The 25224-nt window shown below is 36.3% G+C and overlaps 1 protein-coding gene across 13 annotated transcripts in view; it reads left to right on the forward strand.

Annotated features, from left to right (window-relative positions):
• The window catches only part of SLIT2 (slit guidance ligand 2), a 260073-nt gene that overhangs the window by 124955 nt on the left and 109894 nt on the right, over window positions 1–25224 (forward strand). The gene's annotated exons all lie outside the window — the stretch shown is intronic.

The raw sequence follows: 25224 nt of genomic DNA on the forward strand, positions 1-25224 counted from the left end.
TTCAATCTTTGCTTAGTCAGTTGTGTGACACTGTACAATTCTATTGACATCCAGATAAATAGTCTAAGCCTGCCTGGTGTTTAGCTGCATGAGATGGAATTAGCATCCCCCAGGAATGGAGGTGCCTGCTGTAATAGTTGCTGTGATTTAAATCTAAACCCAGGAAACACAGAGGAATAATCCATTAAAGAGCGCCTGTTCTTTAAATAACTGTGTTTTCTCATTCAAGAATTGTTCATATTGGCAAATTCATACCGATGCTAGATCGTATACAAATTAAAATATTTTTCAGATGTTCATTAGAAACGGTACTAGTACTGCAAAATCCAAATGGAAATGTGTAAGTTCACACAAGTTGTCCTATGTTGACAATCCTATTGTTCTGAGAACATTTTGTTCATTATCTTTTTAAACATGTACATCAGAACTGATGCTTTCCAGGAGCTGCTGAACTCTCAACCAGATTATGAGAGCTAGTAGATATAGCTAAAACAACTTCATAAAAATCACTTGCTTCTGGAGAGAATATCGTATGTTAAGGTAATGGAATGGGTTCACTAACTTAAACTCAAAATAACCAAACTTCAACTTCTTGTGGCTTACACTGATAAAACAGCTGTATCTAAGCCAAGGTGTCTTTATTAAATTCAGGTAAAACAAATATTCCTCCTAAATCACAAATTTCTCCTATATTTAGCTCTGTCATTGTTAAAATACCCGTTTTACCATAATATATAGGAAATGTGTCATGTTGTACGTTGCAGTAGAAAGGTCTGTTCTGTAAACAAGTTGACTATTTTCTTATTACCTCTTGACTTTCATGTTTAGTGTAATTATCAAATTCTTAGCTTCATGCCTGCAAGTAGGTTTAAGACCTAGTATGCTTTTATCACTGAAGCTTCCATTAGAGAGTCAAATCCTGTTTAGTTAAAATATAAAATTATTATGAAACTAGTCAAGATGTTTTGCTCTTCTGTGACACTCTCTTATTAACAGTGGCAAAATTTATAAAGAGTTGTGGCCTATTTTTATCAGGCTTAATTAAAATCTCTAAATTACTTATACTGAATAAGTTGTATGGAACTTAATGTAAATGGTGACAACTTTTTAGAGTAAAATAATTGTGAGTCACTCAATAGTCTCACATAGAAAAGCATATAAAAGCAGTAGTCTGGAAAGGATTTTTTATTTTATTTTTATTATTTTATTTTGTGTTTCTTTAGTTAAAAGGTCCTCGTTCCAAATGCAGTAAACTCTTAGTACTAATGATGTGTTTAAGAAATATAGAAGGAGATGGCTTATGCCATGTACGACTGGCTAAATCCTCAGAATATATTGGGAGGAATGCCAGTCAGAATATCCATCCTATTTTTACTGCCTTCATCAGTATGGCAGGGTAGATAATTATTAATTAATTAGTTTCTTTAGCTGCCTGATACTGCCATTGGAGAATTACGTGAGATTTATTGAGAGATTTGGAAAGTATCTGATTTTTTTTGTTAGTCACCTATTTGTGTTGATACATTTTTGAAAATTTGTCTTTTTCTGTCCTGATCATGTGGGTTTAATTTTTGAAAGATCAGATGGTACATAGAGCCAAAAGAGGGGGAGAAGTGTTTTAGGAGTACAATATTATTCAGTAAGTGGACTTGTACACTAATTGATCTTCCTGCATTTCATATTCTGAAAGATTTTCATTTTTTACACAATGACAAAACATAAGGTTGGGTTTTTTTATCACTTCTGAATGTCCACCCTAAACATTTTTCCAAACTGAAAATATTCATACTTAAGACTTTGTTTTGGTGGAAAGTGGAGGCTCCCATAGCTGCCCTGCTCCAGCAGGCTTCCTGGGCTGGGGAAGCTTCAGGGAGCATCCCCAGCACTTCCCTGGGCTGAGGCTGTCAGGCTCCTGGCTGTGTGCCAGGGAATGTGTGCAGAGATGGAGCACTTCCATGAACCTCCTATGTTATGTCTTTGTGCTGTTAGTGGAGAATGGGGATCCCTCCCTTAGGGGTGCCTGTGTGGTAAAGCTGTGTAATCCTGGAAGTCATGGTCTAAGAATTTGTCGAAAAGCCAAATTTCAAAAAGCTTCACAACTAAACAAGCAGAGAAAATCACTTCATGCACACACTTTGCCCCTCCCTGCCCCACCTTAATATTTTAGTGCAATTTCATTAGAAGGAAATGTGTCCGTAAGTTGACAAATGCTGCAATATAAGTAATATATAATAGGATTTCTTTATTAAGTGGTTATTTTAATGAGCTTTAGGTAAAAGTTTATTTCACCTATATTCAATAGCATTGTATTTCAATAGCATTATATTTTCTAGGTCTTAGCCATTTCTCATCATGGTTTTATATGGGTAGAATTCAACTAAGGATTTTGAGCCTGAAGTGGTAAGCAGATTTGCATGTTTAAGCACTACCTGTTGATCCAGCTAATAATTTAAATGAAAAAAATTGAATCTACTGGTGGCTGAAGAGCAGGTCTGAGGGGTAAATAGTATCAAAAGTCTCTGGGATGCCATGCCAGTCACCTCTTGGAAAATAGACAGGTTGTATTGCTTGTAGTGAATATTAAAATATTAATATTAATATTAAATATAAAAATATATAGAGCTTGTTGAAATTTAAAAGTTGTTAATTAAATCTCTTAGAGAAAGAAGCAGTGAGATTTTGGGGTAGTTGGCTCTATCTAGCTTTGAGCAGCTGTAAGGTTTCTAATACAGGCTGTCTGTCATACTACAGAGCAGACTGTGGAGCTCAGGAGATGCCCACAGATGTTCCACGAGATGCTCTAGTTTGGCTAGAGAGAAGAGTGCTGGATTGTTTCCACTACTCAGAAAAATCCTGGATAAATATCATTATTAGAAAATGCCATATCCTAATGTACAAGCACTTGGGGAACCATCCTGGTATTTGGGAGACATCAGCTCAGTACACAACTGACATGGACTGCTCTCTGACCTTGACTAGGCAGCACACAGTCTGTGTGGATTCCCAGCTTGCCTTCCCTGAAACTGAGGTGCTAAGTCCCAGCTGCCTTTCAGAACTTCTTGTATTCTCAAATGTGGAGACAGAGAAAGGTACTCTTCTTCTAAAGGTGTCTTCACCTTTCTGTAGACAATTAAGACTAGAATATCTGGTTTTTATCTGGCTGAAGATGGGTGAGATTACTCCCACTACTGTTCCCTTGGTACTGATCGCTTTTTGTTCTCCATCTTAAAATGAAATTATTTTACTGTATTTATGTATATTGCAGGATGAATGTTTACTTCACTATAAAAGTATTAAAAATGTACAGCATTTAGGCAGCATGGTAATGAAATTCTCTAAGTACTCATGATTTCTTTAGTGACTGCATTTCTTCTGGATCTACAGTTTCCTGTCCATTTATCTTATAATTCTTGGTAGTTTTATTCCCAGTGAGTATTCTATTATCTGACTAAAAAACATATCTGGCACATGGAATATTCCTGGATGTTTTTGGAAAACTGGCCTGGATTTAAATATATGAAGTTAAAGCTTATTATGGCAGACAAGAAAGTAAGTCTCCTTGGCTTTCCTTGTCAATTCCTAGAGCAGTAACTTGGATTTGTAAACATACTTTTGATCGATTGTTGATCACTGCTTGGGATATTTGACTACACTGCAAATGGTAGAACTGTTTTATATAAGGCGATTGATTATATGCTAATATTTTTTTTTTCATCTAGCAGTCTGATTAGGCATTTTAACCCCCTGATAAATTAAAATTTAAAGATAAGCTTCTGTTGATACTCCATGGGGATCCTCCAGTAACTAAAGAAATCTGTACATTACTTCTATAATCTGAAATCTTCAAACTGAGATGTGATGTATGCTGAAGTGCAGCTCAGTAACCTACTCACTACACTGCTAAGGTGTTTTCAGAGAATGAAATGGGAATCTATGGAACAGAGATGGATGAGTCCAGCAATTTGGAGTGTTTATTCTAGCAAGCCTGAAAATACTGAATATCCATTTCAGGCTACATATGGTACAAGTACTGGTACCTTTCTTCCTTCAGTGAGTAAGAAAAGTTCTCTGGTCTCATGAGACTGTTCTTATCCAGAGAGTTAATAACTTTCAGTAAACCAGTGAATCTATCTGGAAAAAAGCAACAAGGAGCGCAGCATGCATCTCCTACTTCAGATCTGAAGGAGGATCTAGATCACAGAAATGAAAGCTGATGTAAGGTATGCACACGTGAGGCTAAAGTAAAGGTGTAATAAACAGTGCTAGCTTTAGCTTCCATTGAGGAGAGAATGCTTTTCTGTGCAGTAGAAATTTTCTCATGAAACAGATTTTTATTGTTATTTAAGGCTGGTTTTAAGAGTGTGGTGGCTTTTAATTTGTGTCCAGCAATAAAGCCTGTTGAGATCTTTGTACCTTTAACTAGTTGCTCCTTTCACTGAAATCGGCTCTTGCCTTTTGGATAGTACTGCAGTACCCTTTTAAAAATGACATATATATCTCATAACTGTAAGGTGGTAGAAGATACAAGTGTTGGCTTATGTGTAAATTGATTTGTATTTTTAAAGTACTGAAAGGGGTTTGGTTTTGTTGTGTTTTTTTATTTTGTTTTGTTTTGTTTTTTTTCTTTGAGCCTTTACCTTGTAGGTTAAAAAAGCTGAAAGCATATGGTAGCAATTTTTTAACCTCTCTACATGAGGTGCTTGTCAACGGAGGTCCATACGTCCAAAGCTAGTTAATAACAGCTGCAGGCCAAAGTTCTTTTAAGAGCTATTGCCGTGTTCCAAGATTCTCAAAGACTTTGAACAAGTGAAGTTGGCCACAAGGGAAAGCAGCAGGTCTGCATTCTGCTTGTTAAGTGAACCCTGTTTGAACGGAAAAAAATGTGGCAGAAAGTCAGAATTTTCATGCTATAAAACTTGACCATAAAATATCAGATAGGATTGGCTAGTAGGCTGCTGCAGTTTAGCCTAAACGAACCATTTGCTTCAATCTAAAACTTTATTTTTCTGATTGTCTTTAGGGGGTTTTTTGATGAAAATTTGGAGGGCTAATTATGCCAATTTTTTTTTTTTAAAAAAAAGAACTCAGAGAATCTCAAAATATAGGAATAAAGTTACATTTGCAATTACATTTTGTATATAAAAAACACAATGTAGAAAAGAAGAATGTATTTCAAGAAGGAAAAATTGCAGTTCTCTTGACCTTGTGGTGCTTTCTCAGTTTTATATTCCTGTCCATTTTTGCCATGTCCTTTTCAAAGCAGTAGTGCATTATAACTAAGTGAACTCCCTCTAGACAGCTTTTAGACAGTTTGGAAGTTTCTTGGCAGTTTGGAAGAAGTCCAGCCTTAAAATCTGAAATCACTTTCTCAAAAGATATGGTCTGTATGTTTTTGCCTATTGATTGAAAATCTTCATGGTATATTAAAGCCTTTATGAAAAAAAGCTCTTTAGAAGCATTTAGAGGGAACAAGGCTGTCTGGCTGGTTATCTGCCAGTAATAAAGTATCAATAAACAATACTCATCATTGTTGTTCAAGTTGAATATAAGGCAGGATGCTTGACAGGAAATATGTTTTGTGCTCTACACCGGAATGGGGCTGGATCAAAAGCTGAGATTTGCAATGGATTTATAGGACACTGAGTGCCCCTAGGTGGTCACAGCTATAAGTACAGCAAGAAAAGCCTCCCCTGTGCACCTGGCTCCTGCTGAGTGAGGGCCAGCTCACCTCTGCTGGGCACCAGGTGCACATCCCGCCCACGGTGGCACATTTTTGGGAAACCTTACAGCTAAAGAAGCACTTTTTTCCTTTTGCTCATTCTCTGCTTTACAGGAGAACATTTGTGTGGGATTAATTTTAATCAGGCAATTGCTGACATACTGAAGTGGCAGTCTATCATTACTCCCACTTATGGCTCCAATTTGGCCCTTGTCATTGCAGTTGTCGGTATCAATTGGGGATTAGAGTGGGTTATGGCATGCACAGTGGATGGTCAGTGGATCAGTACCACCTTTCTTTTCTTTTTTAGCACTATCTATTTATTATCAACCTTCCTGATGCAATTTTGCTACTGCTTTTCAGGTTTTTTATATACATAAAATGTTTTGGAAATAAGTTGCTTCAGGAATTTTTTTGGGGTTCTTTATATTCCATTTCACTGCAGGATTTGAGATATGTGAGTAATTAAATGACACAGAAATGTTACTACTTCTGAAATACACATTTCTGAAGTTATAGAATCAGTTGTTTTGAAAACACTTATTTGTATAGCAGTGATCCTTATAGAAGATGTGCACTGTGAGATATGTACAAAAAAACGTGCCATAGATTTGTCATTGTGAGGAAAGCAAGCAATTTTTCAATAATGGAATTGTAGAGCCAAATCCAAATAGCAAGATTTTAAAACCAAATTATGGAATGCTATGTAATAATACAATTTATTATCATTTTCATCAGATAAATGATGTCTCAAATCTCCAAGTATATGAGAAAAGAAACTTTGTATTTCATCCTAAGAGTTAAGTTTTCACTGACATAGGCATTTCTGAACCGAAGGAGGGTCAAAACATAAAGATAAATCTCTTACTCTCAGAATTCTGGTGGATTTGCTTCTATGGTAACCAATTAGCCAGAGCTTATTACTCATGTAAAACAGGAACTGTTTGCATTTTTAAAACCTTCATTTGCAAAACAGCATGTCTAAATGATAAAGTTAAATTTCTTTCCCAAGACCACAAGTCTTCTTTGTAGGTGGAAACAACTAAGTGTACAGTTTAAAAAGCAAGGGAAAAGGCGCTCCTAGGCAGCAGCATCCATCCACGCTAAAAGCAAATATTTGTTTTTGGAGTAGAGAATGGCTGTCCCCGGAGCAGCCAGCTTAGCAAAAGCAGGAATGGAAGGGCAGAGCTCATCTTTTATGGAAGTCAGATAAATTTCATGCTCTTTAACATCAACTGTGACTGCAGGCTTTTCACTGAAGTCTGGCTCCTTCCCCAGTGTGAACAAAATAGGAAAAGTGATTAAAGTTCACTCAGTACCGGACGGCAGGAGGCAACTGCTCCGGTATCTTCGGCTGAGGGAGAGGGCGAGAGGGCTCTTTAATAAGACTTGTGAGGATTCTTTGAAGAAAAGAAGTAGGACTCATAGGGCCTATAGATGCCTACACTAACGTTCATTCATTTCCGGTACTTCATATGGCTTCTTTGACACATTGTAATATTGTCATCCCCTTCATTAAAATGTTCATTATGAAAGGGGAAAGAGAGAAAATGTGACTGTTAACTGGAGTCAAGGGTCAGCAAGTTCTGCTGTGAGCAAAAGACTCGGAGCTGCCTTGGATAATAGCGGCACTTCTGGGGCAGACACGAAAGACTGACAGAAAATGAAAATATGGACCTTACAAATTGTCCTGTCTTGTGATGGACGGGAGTCCTGAGCATCCTGACAAGTCTTGAAAAGCTGGAGTGTCTGGCAGATCTTCCCAGATCCTGCCTTTTGGCTTTTTCCTTCTGCCTCTGTCTCTTTTTCTGTTTCTCCCTGTTTTAAGTTGTGCAATCAGTATTCACACATTCTTATAACTAATAGGATTAGAGGCGTTGCAAAGGGATTTGAACAAGATAATTAGTTTACTGCTTAGCCCACAATATAACAGGCAAAACCCCTCTGAGAAGAGGGCGGACAAAATGGGTCAGAAAATGTGTGGGAAATGAGGTAAGGCCTCTCAAATAGGGCTTCAATCAGCTACACCATTATGAAAGGATCCCGGAGAATTCATTCATTGCTGCAGACCGTTGACTTTTTTGGCTTGGCCACCAGAGGTGTCAAGGAAAGAGAGTGCGTTGAGCAGTGGGAAGTGTTGCTGGATACGAGGAGCCTGTTTCAAGTGCTTAAGTGCAATTTAAGGTTCTTTGCCACCATGCCATATAGAGCGACTCTGGAAAGGTGAGGCAGCCTCCAGCAGTTTACAAAGCTGAGGCCGTAAAAGCAGAGCTTCTTGTAAATCTTGGGGTGGATAATATCTCAGAAACAGGCAACTGAAATCTTGAATCAAAAAAATTTAATTTAGATTTAGTATTATGTTTGAACATCTATCTGGGAATTATCTAAAACATAAATTTTCTAGCATTGCATTTAAGGACAGTATTGCATTTAAATATATTTTTTCTAGTTTTAAGATGTGCTGGACAGAAAAAGCCCCCACATCCAGTCCCCCACTGCCCCCACCCGGTGATACTAGTATGGTGCATGAATTACTAAGTGATGGTATTTGGTTTCCAAAGGAGTAGCAGGAAATGCCTCAAAGTTCCTGCCTTTCCCCCCCCCCCACCGTGAAACTTGTGTGAACCACCAGCATGATCAAAGCTGCCAGAAGTTGTTAGAAGACACGTCGACTTGGGCCTGCCTGTGTATGATAACTTAGAGGTGCCTCCTCTCCAGTGGAAGAAACAGCAGGAGCTTCTCTAATGAACTGTCCAGCAGCTCTGTCTTGCAGTGTGTATACAACCAGAGGTGAGAAGAGGTTAATCCATAGGGGAACTAGTTGGAAAACCAAAGCAAAAAATACCAGGGAGCTGTAGGACCAAAATTCAACTTGAAGATGGTTTCTGACACATTTGGTTTCTTTTAATGAAACTCTTCTTTCAATCTGTTGCTTTTTGTGTCAGCTTGAAAGTTTTAACATACTTCAGCTGTGGTGCAGGAGTGTGCACTGCAAACGCACTATGGAACAATACAGAATGTCATGTTGCTTGTAGCAAATTGACCTTTAATTCATTTTAAATACCTATATCTTATTTCTAATGGAGATTAGATTCCTAATCTTGAGATTAGTCTCAGTTTTATTTCAGCATGGGGATTTTTTACTGTAATCTTTGTCTGTTCATAAATATAAGGAAGACAAAGACATTCAGTATTAGACATGTACCTACCTGGCCGTAATATGAAATCCTTATACTGTAATCCTGGCAGTTGTGATTTTCATTCTTAAGCACATTTGCACAGAGGTTTATCCTGATTTTATTTAAAGTAAAAAAAATAAAAAAAATAAAATAAAATAAAAAAATAAAAAAAAGTCAGTTTCTCTTTGTTGTTTAAATGCTTTTTCTTCATTTCTTCCTTCATAACCATAAGCTAACGTGTCATCTCTGCCTCAACTGGGAAGCTCTATTTGTTGCTTCTTATTGTATATATGGAAAAGGAAGTCATGCATATTACAAATATTGTGGAAAACAGACACTGAGATGTTTTCCAGTTTCTCAGGACAGGCGGTGCACCATACATACATTTGTTTTCATAGGTGGAGGGTAATTTCCCATTGGAAGTGATATGTTCCTAATTAAAGAGATAGAATCAAAGCAAGAAAACACATCAAGCAGAAAGTGGGGTAGGTATGCAGAAGTCTGTGTAAGTCTTTTTCCTGATCTGTATAAAAATACATGTTAATCGGTATTATAAATAGTAAGTATGTATAATGAAATTTCAGCTAGGTTAAAGGAAAGGGAAAAAACAAATGCAGGAGAATAAAATACATATCCTAAAATTCATCAGAACATTTATTTATAAGCTTAGATTTAACACCTGAATAAAATCAATATCACCAACACACAGATTTCATTTTGTATATTTTGAATGCTGGTTTTGTATCTGCTAAGTCCTATTCCTTAAGGTAACAGTATTTAAAGTTCTATTTACAATAGGGTTATTTTAATATGTAATATTTTAATACCTATTTTAATAGGCACCTTTTTTCAAGTGTGTATTTCTGTATGATCTTTTATGTTTGTTTGCAAACATTAAAACATTACAAACATTATGTTTGTTTACAATTAATACAGCTCATCAAAGCAGTTCTGGGCATATCTTCCATTCAGATATTTATGTATAATATGCCAGTGAGAAAACTTTGGCTTATTTTCATTATTTATAGATATGTATGGGAAGATGGTTAACAGAGGGCAAAAGAGATATGTAAGAGAATCTGAAAAAAAAAATACTGCAGATCCAGGGCTTAATTAGATATTCTGTATCCCTGCTGAATGCTGAATTTGATCTTTTCGTTTTCACAGATTGCAGACCTTTCATTCTCACCCACGGTCTAGTTATAATTGATACTAAGGGAAAATATTTAAATATTTTTTTCCCCTTTTTGGAGCAAATGTTTTGTAGACATATCCTCATGACACCTTGGCTCCTTTGATGGTTTTAGTGTATTTTTAGTTTACATATGTGAAGCACTCAGCACTGCAGTTCAGTTCTCAGATTTACTCAGTTGCAAGTCAGGGATGAATCCTTATCTGTGTTTACTTTTCCAGTAATAGACATACTCTTCCAGTGTATACATTAACTGCTTTTGATTCCTCCTCAGAATGCTGTTCTCAATAGCACAGTTCCTGTGTTACTCTACAGGGATGCAGACTTGACACATAATTTTGAAGTATAGCATTATGTGGAACAGTCAGTCTTACTGAAATAATGACCTTCCACCCCAACCAAAGCTTTCATCTACCTGGGCACTGGAAGAGATTTCCATCTCTGAGGAAAATCCCTCAAATTCATAAGGAGTTCTAGGGAGAAGCATGTGAGACTTTGCAGTTTCAAAATTATTTTCTTACAAGGGTAACTGAGAACTTGGCAAGATTCACCCACATTCCTCAAAGAAAACACAAAAAGCAGCACCAAGCCCCTGAGTTTTATTACATATGAAAGACAATTGTGTTAAGGTCTTGCACATGGTCCAGTTGAAATACTGGTTTTGGTTTCAGAATAATTCATTATGGGGCATGCTGAAAATTTATAGATTACAGAAAACAGTTTCCTTGTTGTTCTGTTTCCCCATCTGAGGATAATTTTGTCTTTTTCATATATGCTTAAGCTAGGGAAGCCTATAATTTTAATGTGTTCACTGCTGGTTTTTTGCAAGTAGTTTGTGATTAACAGATATCTTTCATCATGTGCTTACTACACTTGTAAGTACTTACAATGAATTTAATGGAATTTAAGCACATACATTAAATTGTACATGCTTTGGTGCTCTCCTGAATTGGGATGAGACTATTGGTATGTTTGTGGTTAATAAGAGCTATGTTCAACTGAGTTAGTGTAATTTTCCATTCTGAGCCTTTGAAGGTGCTGTGTCATAGCCTATACAATTCATATTGTCACAGGTCATCTTATGTGATATGTAACAGCTTTACATTTAGCTGATAATTAGGATCTTTGAAGAGTAATGCTTTTATTTTCAAAATTAGTTGGGATGAGAAGCATTCCCTAAGTAAACTTCATTCCTAACCTGTGAAAATTAGGTTTAGTTGTTAATTTAAAAAAAGAAAAAAAAAAGTAACAAAAAAACTAGCAAGCAAAACAAAATTAAAACCAAAACAACAACAAAAACAAACAAACAAAAAAACCACAATAAAAAAAAACCCAAAAACCTGAGTTTAGAGTTTGGAGTTTTGAGTTAGGGATTTTCGAGTTTTGGGCTTCAGCACTCCCTGTTTTTGTGAACGAGGAATGAGAGGTAGAGGATTGGCTCAGGTATGTCTGAAGGGCAGGGAGAAGGTATGCAATAAGTGGTTTTGCTCCCACCATTGGAACACATGTTCATTGAAAATAGTTTCACTTGTAAGAAGCACAGCAAAACCTGACCTCAAACTATTCTGCCTCTTTCCAAGACACTTGGAAGAAAAAGTTTCCTCAAAGGCATAAATACTATTAGCCATCTCTCTCCTAAATCACCTTAAACACATGGAATAGATAATTCAAACAAAGCTGTGACTGGCCTGGATATACTATAAACTTGGTTTTAAATTAGGGAAATCAAGCTGTGTGATTCTTGTGCAGTGGTTAGAATTGAAGCTGGAAATCATGCTGACAAATGAAGTGAATGGGAACAGGAGACAGAGTTACTTTGTGATTTAATACATTGTCCTAAATATGTTAGATGTATAACTCTGTAGAAATTTTAGCTCTTTACTGCCATAAAGCTGTGACTTAAATGATATATCTTCAATAATTCCACAGTATTTTGATTCATAAAAGTTAAGTAGATTGGAAGGAGCTTAAAAAATGCATTTTAGTAGGCTTTTTGACAGATGTGATTTAAAAGCTTAGAGAAAGCAATGCACCTGTCACTTTTAATTGCAGAAACCTTTCCATCTAATAACTTTATTTTGCCAGAGCCTTCTAATGAAAAAGTTCCAGTATCTAATTTAATTTAATTTTCATTGGGTTTGCCAGAAGAGCATTAATTTTTAGAACTTCCAAATATGAAGTTGTGCTTCAGAAAGCAGTCCCTCTATCTTACATACCATTAAGTTTCATCATATGCACATCATACTTAGGAACATCTTGATATCCTTGAAGAAACGTGGCGGTGAAATGTAGACATATTGTCTGTAGCACCAGGTAGGGTTTACAAATACAAATGTTCCTATGATTGGGTTATTCCTATCCATCATTAGATTGCATCTCTCTGGAGCTATAAGTACATCTGTGCCTGGCAGGCTTATGTTATCACTGATGCATATGGGGACCACGTGTAAGTCTTCCAACAAAGATATATAGCCTTGTGTAGGAGCAGGATTGGATATGCTTGTGTTTCAGCCTCTAAATCAATTTCTGGGACCTTTGCTACAGATGTTTGAAGCTGCAGGTATGTAAAAAGAGTATACTGTAATATGAACTGAAACAGAAGAATAAGCATGAGAAGGAATTAGCCATATGGCAACAGATAGCAAATGCAGTGGAGCCTATGAAGAAGCAAATTCTCATACCCTCTCAGCTATCTGTGCAAATATCATTTAAATTCAATCACCTCAGAGCTCAGAGCTGGTCCCGTTCTGGGAGGAGATCTGTGCATACTCAGATAAAAGAGTGAGTACAGATGCTCCTGCTGTTGTAAGATGCATGTCCTAGGACTTTTGAGCTGGTGGAAGTCTTCCTGAGTTCCCTAGAAGTACAAATGTATTCACACTGAATCCTTCAGCAAAAAGCCTGGCTGGATAGTGCTGAGATGTTGATCTGTTTAGTGGTTATTATTGATACAGGCACAATGCCATGTGTTCTTGTATTTAGCCTTATTTCTTAAATCCCTTTTTAACATTTATGCTTCAAACAAAATACAGTCAATATTAGTATTTAAACATTTTATAGTATATTTCTGAATTAGTCCTTAAGCAATAGGGAAGCTTGTGCATTGTTTGATTAGTTTTTTGGTTTGCTTTTTTTTTTTTTTTCAAAGTAAATTTCATAATCTTTTTTCCCAGTACCATAACTGTTCTCAGTGTGTATGTGGTCACTCTTTTTTCTGAAATTAACCATTGACTTGCTGCAGAAGTGTGTACTATCTTGTGAATGAAGATATCAGGGTCACCCTTGCTCATCCTGAGTGTGCTGTCATATAGCAAAGCACAACACCCATCCTCCTGAATGAAAAAGCCCTCAAACAGTGAAAACCCACCACACCCCACACACAATCAGTCTTTACCCTAATTATTAGGACTTATCAGTGGGTTGATAGGTACTTGAGGCAAAGCTCCACCAGCTACTTAGGAGAGTATGGATATTGGTTAAAGGGAAAGAATTCATCAGCTTGGGAAGAAAAGGCTTGAAAACATACAGATAGAGGAAAAACATCTGAAAAGAGGGAGGATGGGTTTTTAAAGTGCAATTAAGAGCAGCTACTTTTTTGATGCTGTCAGTGGAAAAGTGCAGTCCTGGAACAGAAAATCAGCTTTGTAGTCTCCAAGCTTAAAAAAATGCCTGAATGGAAATTATTTCTAGTGCAAGCAGCTGAACCTTTTTGCAAGTTAGAGCTGGAAACGGGGATAAATATGGCAGAAGCAGCAATAAAATTTAAGCTTTTCTATAAAAAATACTAAATTCAATTTTGCATGGATTATTTTTTTGTAGAACATTTTGATGTAATTTATATACTCGTATTGTGGCAACAGCATACAGACAGGGCTATTAAGAAGAAATGGGATTTTTCACGTTTTTGAAATGTGGAATGGGAGCACTATGATTCAGTTCTTTACCCTTAGAATGGCTGTCCATTCTAAGATTAAGAAATTAGTTGTGATTAATTCATTCTAGAATAGCAAATATTCTTTTTATTGCACACGTACATTTTTACCATTTTTATGGGGGTTTTCAATTCTAAATAGCCCCTGAATCCAGCTAGGATGCACTCTTCTTGGTTAACAAACCAGTTGTACTGCCTCTGCTGTATTCTCAGCTGTTTTTATTAGAAGAAAACACCTCTTGAAATTCTGATTCTTTGTATGGCACTGAAAGGTAAAAAATTGTGATAGAAGTTTGGGGAAAGAGGCTGGAGCAGTTATAGAAAAAGAATGCAAGCTCAAGAAGAAAGAAAAACCTGGAGCCCTTGAACAGAAGAAACTTGGGGCTTGACACTTCTGGGATGCACAGCTAGATTATCAAAGTAATTTAATCCTGGTCAGTGGGAAGTTTTACTTCCAGAATACATAAATATATGTATTAGTAATTTCCCTGAAGTTTCTTGACAATTTCTTTTTTTCTCCTAGGATCTTTTAATTGACTTGTATTAACCAGCACACACAAGAAATAGAATAAAAAAAAAGATCCAGTCATTCCATTACTCAGATAATTGTGCTTATTATTACTGTTTTATAGTTCATTGTCAGTGAAGTGGAGGATAATACGAACATACGTTTCTTGTCCTTTCTATTTATAGTTTTCTCAGAAAAGCTTTAAGTCCTAGTTCTTTGGTCCAGAAGCCCAGTGATGCTAGTCACTGTACTGTGTTACACAGAATAAGAAAAATACCAATGAACCAGCACCCAGTAAAACAAAAAAGTTTCTGTGAAAGATATTACAGTCTCAGAAATGGCACATGGGTATAGGCAGATGGGTGAAGACCAGAAAAACAGTCATATAAAATTGGTCATCTTGATAAGCAGCAATGATTGTAGCTTAGCTGTTGTCAGTTTTTTTAAATCATTCATGGTAATCCTTTCAATAATTTGCTTTGGGTTTTTTTCACTGTTATAGCATAGCTTTTGGCACTGACAGCGAACAGCCTTAAAGCTTGAAGCACCAGTGCTTTTTCTGTATTATGTAGCTACACATGTTGTATAAAGTTAAGACTGTACAATAAGTCTGTCTTATCAAGCAATCAGCCCATCTCGAGAGACGATCCCCAAATTGCATCATTCAACTCAAATGAAGGAAGAGTGAGCACAGTGTTATTCAACATTAATGGTCTGCAAGATCTTTTCTAGTTTACTCTCCAAATTTTTCCCTGTCCCTTGACAAATAGTTCAAGGTTAGTTTTACTGTTAGGAAATACTTGAACTACTCAGCTTATTATCAGAGTAAGAGTTTGGAGCTATACTTCATGAAAAATGCCTGTGTCCAGGGATGTAATTATTACCTGTCTGAATTGCAGCTCTGCATAATGGGGTTGGGTCAGGAGTCTGCTCTGCTCTGTTTTGAAGGAACAGAGATTGCCACAGCTTGCTGAGTGATAATTCAGAAGAGAATACAGGGTTGTAGGCTGTGTAGTGAAACTAGATGATGTACCAGACAACCTTTCAATCAGTTCCTGAAAGTGCTTACAGTTTCAATTCCAAAGCAGGTGAAACAATATTAAATATTAAAGACATGTTGACAGCTGCAAACTTGTTCTAAAAAAGAAGTTTTGTTACAGGGAAAAGTAGTGATAGATTTTTCAGGTGCTGTTGAAGAGGTCTTTTGGAAAATTAAATATGCCATCTCATCTATTCTTAATGTGAGCAGATTCCCAGCCAAGCCAAATGGATGTTTCAGCCATGCATATGCTGAGTGTCTAACGTACCAGAAGAAGTGAAAGTTACCTGGCAGAATCTTGCTTTATTCTTTTAAAGTTCTTAACTCATAGGGTATTTTCAAGTCTGTCAGGTGTAATAGTTGATTAAAAATTAATCACCAAATCACCTAACAGAGACTAGTAAAATGAAAATGGCAGAATCTTCCCTATTTCCCTGTATAGAAACACTCTTTTGTGGTTTGTATGAAAAAAATGACACAGAAAGATTTAAGTCATTTTTATTTTTCCTTCAATTCCAACCTGGTTAAAGGAAAAGAAGAAGAAAATCCAGGAATGAAACCCATATCTAACCTAAACCTCCCCTGACACAATTTGAGACTATTTCCTCTTGTCCTGTCACTTGTTGTGCTGGAGAAGAGACTGATCCTGACCTGTCCACAGCCTCCTTTGAGACAATTGTAGAGAGCAATAAGGTTTTCCCTGAGCGTCTTTTTCACCAGGCTAAACACCCCCAGCTCTGTCAGCTGCTCCTCAGACTTGTGCTCCAGAGCCTTCATCACCTCCGTTGGACACATTCCAGCCCCTCAATGTCTGTCTTGTGATGCACAGTCCAGAACTGGAAACAGCAGCTGAGGTGCAGCCTCATCACACAGATATGCATCCATATGGGTAAAAGTCATTTTCCACTCTGCAGCCTGGGAGTGGGGCTGTGGGTCACCGATACCCTCACACGTCACAGCTGTGCTGCTGCCTCCGGCCCTGCAGGGATCCGTGCTGCTGGTCGGGATGCCTGATAAACAGCAGTCAGTAAATTGTCACTCAGTGCCTTCCTTCAGCTTGACCAATTTGAGACTGTATGGAGGATAAAGAATTGTCTGGTTTGTTCTTTGTGGGGTGAAGGGTGTTCTTAAGAGCTTCAAGTTTTTCTGTGAAAAGGATTATGCTGAAGCCAAATTTGAAGTAGTATTGCAATTCTTTCTGAAACTGTGGGTGGTCCATTCTTCTTCAGGAGCTACAACATGTAATTTCCTTTCCTGTTTTGTTTTGGGATTTTTGTAGTCTACACAAAAGAAAATTATATATTAATTTAGTGTAGCAGATATTAAAGAATGCTTTCCTTTTCAAAAATAATTTCTAAGACGCCCAATAAAATACATGTGTGGTCCTAATGCTCCCATTTTATTGCACAATTAGCATTTGCCCTACTAGGCCCCTCTAGAAGAATAAAAAATAAGTGGTGAATCTCCTTAAGCAATTATTTTCAGAAGTATCAGAGCATACAAATTGATTTAAGTACACTTTTGGAGACATCGTAGAGTAGAATTGATTTTGCAGCCCATGGATTAACTTTTCTGCCAAGACTGAGATTGGAGGTTTTGGCTTAGTCCAAACCCAAAATGTATTCCTGTGAAAAAGTAAAAGGCCTAGTACTTGTACTGTGCTATTTAAATTCTGCAGAAATCATCAATTACTAATACTAAAAATGATAAATAAGTTGTGTATTATATTGCATGGGTATGAAGAGTCAGGCTGTTTCCCAAACAAAAGAAAAAAAAATTAGCACTAATTATCAGAATTGAAATTTTGGATGATGTATACTAAAAGCTAAGGTTGAGGGCACTGATAAACTCTGGAGATTACCAGGCTACCAGTACAACTATTGTGTAGTGCATTACTTTTTGTCTTTTGCTGTATATGTTCTATACTTATACATAAATGATCTCTCATACATAAATGATCTCTCTTCTTTAATAAATAAATAGATAAAGTGGATTAAAAGATCTGCTGCTTAAATAATACAGATAATAGTATGCCAAAAGCTATAATAAGAAGAACATTTTGATTCCATAACAGATTTATAAATGGATTACATTTTAAAATCCTCAAGCATTAGGAATGAAAGAAGCATGAATGATATAATCAAAAGTATGATAGTTAAAAAATGAGAGGTGAAAGTTTATAGGGAAATTCTTAGGGAAAAAAATATAATAAAATCATTCCTTGCCATGGGAATTGCTGTGACTAATCATTCAGTCCACGGTGCAGTGATGATTGCCCTGTGTTGTGAAATGTGAAATATTCACTTGGGCAATGTAGCACACCATGGCCCAGGGAGTGATCCTGCTTTAGCGTGAGAATAGGTTATGTGCCTACTATGTGCAGCATCTGAATCTCTAGGGAGTCAACAGAGCAAATGGAAATTAGTGATGCAGAGAGAACCTGAAATTCTGTCATCTAAATCTTTCTCATCAGTTTTGTGCTCCTCAGCATGGTACTGATCCGTGCTACTGCTGATACATACTGCCTTGGTTTCTCCATCTGTGAAAGGAGGTTAATAGTAGCTTTCTCATACATGAAATTTTAATCCTCCTATGGGAAGAAGCAGCAATAATGATTTACAGAACTAATGTTGGAAATTATAATTTATAGGTTTTATCTTCTTAAGGGGATATATATTTGCCTTAGAGACCTATAGCTACTGCTGGTATTATTAGGCACCTTTTGTTTCTTCAGTATGAGGAGAAATAGCTCCAGTGATTGCTTTACTAAAGAACAGAATTTAAAAAAACCCCACTGAAATTAATGGGAACCTAACTAATTTATTTCACAGTCAAAGAATAATGGTACAGCAGAGTTGCTGGTTGTTTGCTTTTGTGTTTGTTACATTTTCTCAGAGTTTAGACTGAATTTTTAAGTAAATATCTTTAAACATTTCCTTGTTCCATCATTGATCTGTAGGTCTGCCAGAAAGCTATGCCTACTAAAAGGACATGACAAGCCATTTGGGTATAAGATTATCCTCATGAATAAGTGATGCCATAGTGCTACTTGTTATACAGAAACTGGATAAAACCAAGCATATGTCAGTATTCTAACAATTAACTGGCTAAGCCTCACTTGACTGATGGGAAAGGTACTTAGTTGTTTGCATATATTAATGTATTTGCTGAACATGGGATAAAAAATGTTGTGTTATAATTAAAACATTTGAGTTTGTTTAGTAAGCTCGTGTTACAGTATGATTACAATATTGCTGCCATGATGGAATTCCTAATAGGCTTCAATAACTCAGTTCACCTGAGCTATTAATTTAAAGGAACTGTCTCTCCAGGATGCTCCCCTGCCTTAACACCAGAATGTTCAGCAGCATCTGTATTATTGGTGACTTTGTACTTTGCTTTGATTTTCATTACATAGTTTGGAAAATAATTTTCATACTTACATTCTTTATCTTAATACAATAAAACATGTGGTTGTCAAAGTATGCCTCTGTAACATTCAGAAAAGGTCTTAAATTAAATTCCTAGTCATGCTGGAACTTTGCAGTTTAGGAGTATGGTTGTATAGTGATAAATGAAGTTTCATGAGCAGAAAAGACCCATCTGACCAGAACTTTTCCGTGTTAACCAAAGACACCTAAATGCAGAGTAGAAAAGTGTATTTATTCAAATTCTGAAAGTAGAAAACTGGCATTTTAGGAGTGAAATCCAAGTCAGAAATCCATTGAAACGTGAAAAATCTATTTCGGCGTTTCATTCCCTCCTCATTGCCTTGGAAAGCCTATGGCTATGGCAGCTTTTGCAAACAGAGGCAGCTGCCAGTGTTCATGATAACGTGAAATAACCTTTGCCATATTTCTCTGGAGACATTTCAAGATACACTTGAAACTTGGGGCTGTGGCTCCCTTGTCTTACGCTGTCATGTTGCAGCATGTTCACACCTTCCATATCTCAGATTTTACTACTGGTGATTTCAGTGCCTCCCAGTGAGGCAGAGTACTTTGTTTTCCACAGGATCAAAGCCAGGACAGTAAATAATAGCTCTTGGTTCTTGCTCTGGAATAGCTTTGAGGTTGTAGATGGTGTGCCTTATTAATGTGATTGTGACTGGAGAAGCATCTCAAGCCATGCCAGACCTCACAGATATCTTAATGCAGGATCCAGCGAGTAGTGGATGCCAGAGCATGTATCACAGGCTCTTTCTGCAAGGAGCTTCTTAATGAATAGGTAGTGCCTGTCTTCTCCCTGCCACCTGCATTTTTTAAGGTGTACTCAAATACAGAAATATTGTAGGAGCACTGAATAGTACTGAAGAAAAACAGCTGAAATGGACAGGACTGCTTGATATTCATAAATAAATTGTTTTGTTAGTTTAACTGTTTTAGGATGAATTTCTAATTGATACTTAATGTTCCTAAAAAGAAGTTGTTACTTGTTCCATCAGAATAATCTGATTGACCTAGGTGATAATTGTAGCTCCCTTTCAACTGAACGATCCTATTCTAAAATATGTTGCTTGTTTTTTTCACCATCTTTGTATTCCAAGTGAAATACTCCATGTCCAAATTAATATATTTCATTTTCAGTCAAATAATTTAAATAATTCTAATTCTTTTTATTTCTTTGAATTCCTGGTAGTCTCATTATCTGTGAGACTTTCCCAACTTATACAGGCATGGAGGATTTAATGCAAAATATAGCTACCTAATGTTAAAACTGTTGTTTTCCAGTAAGAGAAGTATTTAGCAAGGCTTACTTCATTCATGTCACTAATATGTAAATAATTATCAGGATACCAGTCATGAAATACCCACTTTCTGAGATGTTTTTATAAACTGGCGTAAAAAAACTGGTAGGCATTCAGTACGTAGTTGGGATGAGTATTTCTGCCTTTTCCTTTAAATATCAGGACACATTACTCATTCCTAGTACTCAGTATTTTGCAAAGTACAGAATGGCAGTATAGATTTATGATATGACTGGTCAGACACAGAGGGAGGTTAAACCATAGAGGAAAATAAAATTACAAGTAATTAAATTTACAAGCAGGTTTGCCATCTTCAAAAGATTTAGTGTTTCAGAACGAACAATGATTTAACCACACAACAAAACTGTGATACAGCCTTAGCAGTTTATGATATAGATATTTTATGTGATGTTTCAATTTATATAATTAAAAATTGAGCACTCCTTTTTAAGTGTATATAGGATATTCAGCTGAGAACCATACATGTTAAGTAATAAAATAACTGCAATGCAGTACTGTTTGCATTTTTTAAGAGCTGAAACATTCCATCAGGATCATTAATTTCAGGTTATCTCAGGGCTTTATCTTCAGATAAGAAAGCAATACTGTATATAAGTCTTCAAGTTTTTTTTTTCTGAGAACGGGTTAGTATCTTCTATTGGTATGAATTTCAAATGTTCACAGGACTTAAGCTGTGATACACCTGATACACCTCTATCTACTAACCAGTAAATACAAATATAAGTGTACCATTTCCATCCTGTTCTTAGGAAGGATTCAGTACTAACAAGGTTTTTGGCAAGGTCTTCCTGCTTAATTTCCACAAGCTTAATACATTATCATTACCAATGTATTCTTGTAGGAAAAAAGTCTGCATGCACAAGATGAAGCTGTTGGGGAGGTGGAGTGGGACAGCGGTATTTGGCTTTTTTTTTATGTTACTGTTTTTGTTATTGATTTTTTCCCTAGTTCATCAGTTTGTGAAATGCAGAAATCTACATTCTTTTAGGCATAATTTCAAATTAGACAAGTTAATTTGCATTGTCAGAATATTCAAATTAAATCTTTAATCTTTGGAAATTGGTTTAGAAGCTGAGGCATATGTGCTTAACAGAATCTATTGCATGTAAATTGCCTTTATCCAGCTTGTTTAAAACTAAATTATATTTTATATAAGCACAGTAACTGCAGAACTTACTTCATCAGGAATCTTAGAGAATCTATAGTTGTTCTGTTTTTATTGATGAATTTGAATACTTGGATAGACTGTATTAATTATAAAAGGTAATTATTTAGATTCAGCATATTTAGTCTTCGATTTAGAAACACACACCTGACCTTCAAAGAGAGAAGAAAAATAGTATGCAAGTTTTTCAAAAAGTTGCTGTAGTTGGGCAAAAATTCAGAAATCTTTGTGCATTCTTCACTGTGTATCTTCACTTAGAGTGGGGTTCAGCTTTGTTTGCTATTAGGATTTGGTTTTCTGTCTTTACATTTGAGAGAATGGAGTTGTGGCCAGAATATTACAACTCAGAAGGATGCTTGACATATATAAATCTTAAATTTATCTGAAACAATTTGCTGTGCCCAGGCTGGTTTGTGCATCTAGAGCAGCAGCGATGCTGGTTTGTGCCTCCTCTAAAAACTCTCTGTCAGCTGCTGCCCGTCTAACTCACCTGGGTTTTGGCTTTTGGTGCCAATCCACTATTTAACCCCTGTACTACTTCTTAACTTGAGGAAACAAACCTGAGAGTTGTCCTTGAGAACATCTCACATTCAAAGAGACTGAAGATACACCTGAGCACAGGTTTGGTGATGCTGGAGCGAGGAGGAGGAGGAGGAGGGGTGGAGAACAAGGAGTGAAGGTGCTCTGCCCACCACTGAATGACATAAATGAAGCCCACAAAGTTGCCCTAAGGAATTTTCTTGAAAGGTCAGTGTCTAAGGTACTCCCCTTCAGACCTGATAATTTAGAATATATCTCACTGGGAATTATATAATAGAATCAAGAACAATTTAGTTGAAAGAGGCCTCTATGACAGCTAGAATCTGCATAAAGATGAATTTGTCAAAACATCTCACGAGACCATTGTGCTCTATTTAAAGACATTCGCAGATAGCCTTGGCTTTTTCACTCTAGCTGTATTTTTAATTCTGCTTTGAATTTTAATCTCTGTTCCAGAGGTATTCTGGATTTTAATGTAAGGTCTTGGGCTGTAATATTAGTGGAGAATAATTTGCTCCAATGAAAATATCTTGGTCAGATTGACGCTTTGTGAAGCAGGTTCATGCCATTTTTTAAAAAAATACATATCTCTTCTTGGAGAAGTAGGATGTTTTGTTGCATCTTGACTTAAATATTATTGAAATGCTTAGTCATTCATTTTAGGGGGATAAATTGCCATTATAGAGCCTCTATTCAAAGGCTGCCTGTTTTTGAAATGGAAGATGACATCCACATAGTTATAAGTGCAGCAATACAATGACCATCAGGCTGAAAAGGAGTTTTGCACCTTTCTTCACTACAGAATATAAGTTGCAAAGTCAAATCAATGTAATGTAATGGCGTGAAAAATTGGCTGGTTTTATCTGCAAAATAGATTTTTGCCCAATTTCCCTTGAAAGTCACAATGCACCTTGTGCTGTTTGTGGCCTTTTTTTTGAGCAGTCTAAGAATTGCAGTGGAGTGGGTTCAAAGATCAATAAAAAAGACCACACGCAGCTTCTGAGTTGTGAAATGTAGGTGTAATTTATGCAAGAAGAAAAAGTTGAATGTTTGTTTAAGCCCCTCAAGGTTTTCAAAAGGAAACCTTTTTACACTGAGCAGATGAAAACTTGAAGCAGTCAATAAATAATTACTAAAATTTTTTCCTGCTATAAGGAAAACCATATTTTTGATGAGAAGTAGAATTTAGTAGTGTAGAAATGAACTTACACTTTTGTTATAGAAACAGGTCCAAGTTTCCAAACCAGCTGATGCATTCAAAAAAAATTACTTTTGGAAAACAACATTTGCCAAGCTTACTTAGCTCTCCATGTTTAAATGTATGCTTTAAACAATGCCTTGTTCAGCAAGGTCAGGAACCTTTGCAGTCAAGTAGTTTACATTTGAAATGAGCTAAAATTACCAGGGAACACTATACTTCAGTCTGCTTGAGCTTGGGCTACACGGAAATGGTGTTGACTGTGCTGACCCAGCAGTAAATCTAGCATGCAATTAGTTACTCTGCTGTCTTTTGCATTTGCATACACACAGACATACCTGTGCACACAGACAGCTTCAGTGTATTGTCTGTTGAGGAACCCAGCACAGCAGCTGTCATTTGTAAGTCCTTGTGTTTGTGCCAAAATTTCCCAAGGAAACAATGATTTTGACAATTGATATTTTCTATTAGATTTTTAAATATAATTTACATTTGGCCTCGGTATTGCTCATCTTTCACTTTTTTTTAATTATATAAAATAGTGAATGATGATACTCTATCAAATGCCATGAAAAGCTTAATGCACCGTTACCCATTATGTCCTGTAATATATATTTATGAGTATGGCAGTGGCTTACATACATATCTACATATATCTGTATTGTAAACTAATAATTGATCATGATACAAATCACTACTGCTAGCTTAGCCACTTCATACACAGTTTTTATATAGGTAAAATGTATTAGTCAATTAAACAGAAGTGTAAATATAGATATTTGCATTTTACACTTATAAGGGATTTTTTTTCCAAGGAAGTAGGCTGTTAAATCATGTTACCGTAACAAATGCTGAAGGCTGCTTTTTCATTCATTGCCACTGAATTTATTGTCAGAGCAGTGCAGTCATATCCCATTTCAAGATTACTTAGGTGGCTTGAAAATTAAATCACAGCTCACAAATTCTCTTTTTTCACACCCGATTAATAATTCTAAAATTTGGTCTAGTTTTAAGTATACTTTACAAGATATTGCAATACAATTAGGTGCATGAACTATGAAAGGTTTAGTAAATAGAAAGTGATTTTCCATAAATTAGCAGTGAATCGGATAAAACAAAATTGCTGTCAATGTCTTTGGAATTTTTTTCAAAATAATTATGTTGATGTAAATTTTGTTAAAGTTGGGCCGCATGGGATTTTATAAAGTCCTCAAATTATCTTTTGAAAGTTCATAAATCTGAAAGGGATCTTCAGGAGTGATTTCTCAGAACTGGAAATATGAGCTCATGATAGATTTAGAGAAAGAATATATCGTTTTAGAGAAAGAATATATCAAAAGCATGAGTTTTTATGTCTAATCATCTAAATGATTCATGCTTGTTCGCTTACTCTGAGCTAGATCTCTTATTTCTGTGCACAGTTTTGCAATGTTTCTCTAAAAATTCTCTCTGAAAAAGGTTCTATAAAGGTATCACTAAAGCTCAAGACAGAGAAACTTTACTTCTGTCAGGAGCTGGATTCCATTTGGCGTGCTTTTAGATTGAAGATCCTGGATTGGTTTTAGTGAAATGAAATCTAGTTAACCACAAGAAAACTGCTGTGTAAATGGACTTAGAATCCCTCTGCAGAAGCACCTGTACACATCTGATTTGTTTACACATTTTTATTCAGACGCTCAAGAAAGCATTAATTGTGTTCCCTATATCATGATAAAAATAGTAATTGTGTTCCCCATATTGTGAATAGATAGGTGCATCTTGGAAGGCTTCCAGAAGAAGATGGGATTTCATAATTTTAATACAGCAGATATTTAAGATAGGCCCCCTTGTGAGACTTCAAGCATTCATGTACCATGTGTGATAGGTGTATTTGGTCCAGGGTAGCAAACTACTGCCTGAGGTGAAACCTGCAAACTGCATGTGGTACAGATACAGCAATAAAGACTTCAATGTACTGGTCATTGTCTATTGCACTGCATCATGGT

Source organism: Cyanistes caeruleus, chromosome 5 (assembly GCF_971803275.1).
Source record: "Cyanistes caeruleus chromosome 5, bCyaCae1.hap1.1, whole genome shotgun sequence".
NCBI lineage: Eukaryota > Metazoa > Chordata > Aves > Passeriformes > Paridae > Cyanistes > Cyanistes caeruleus.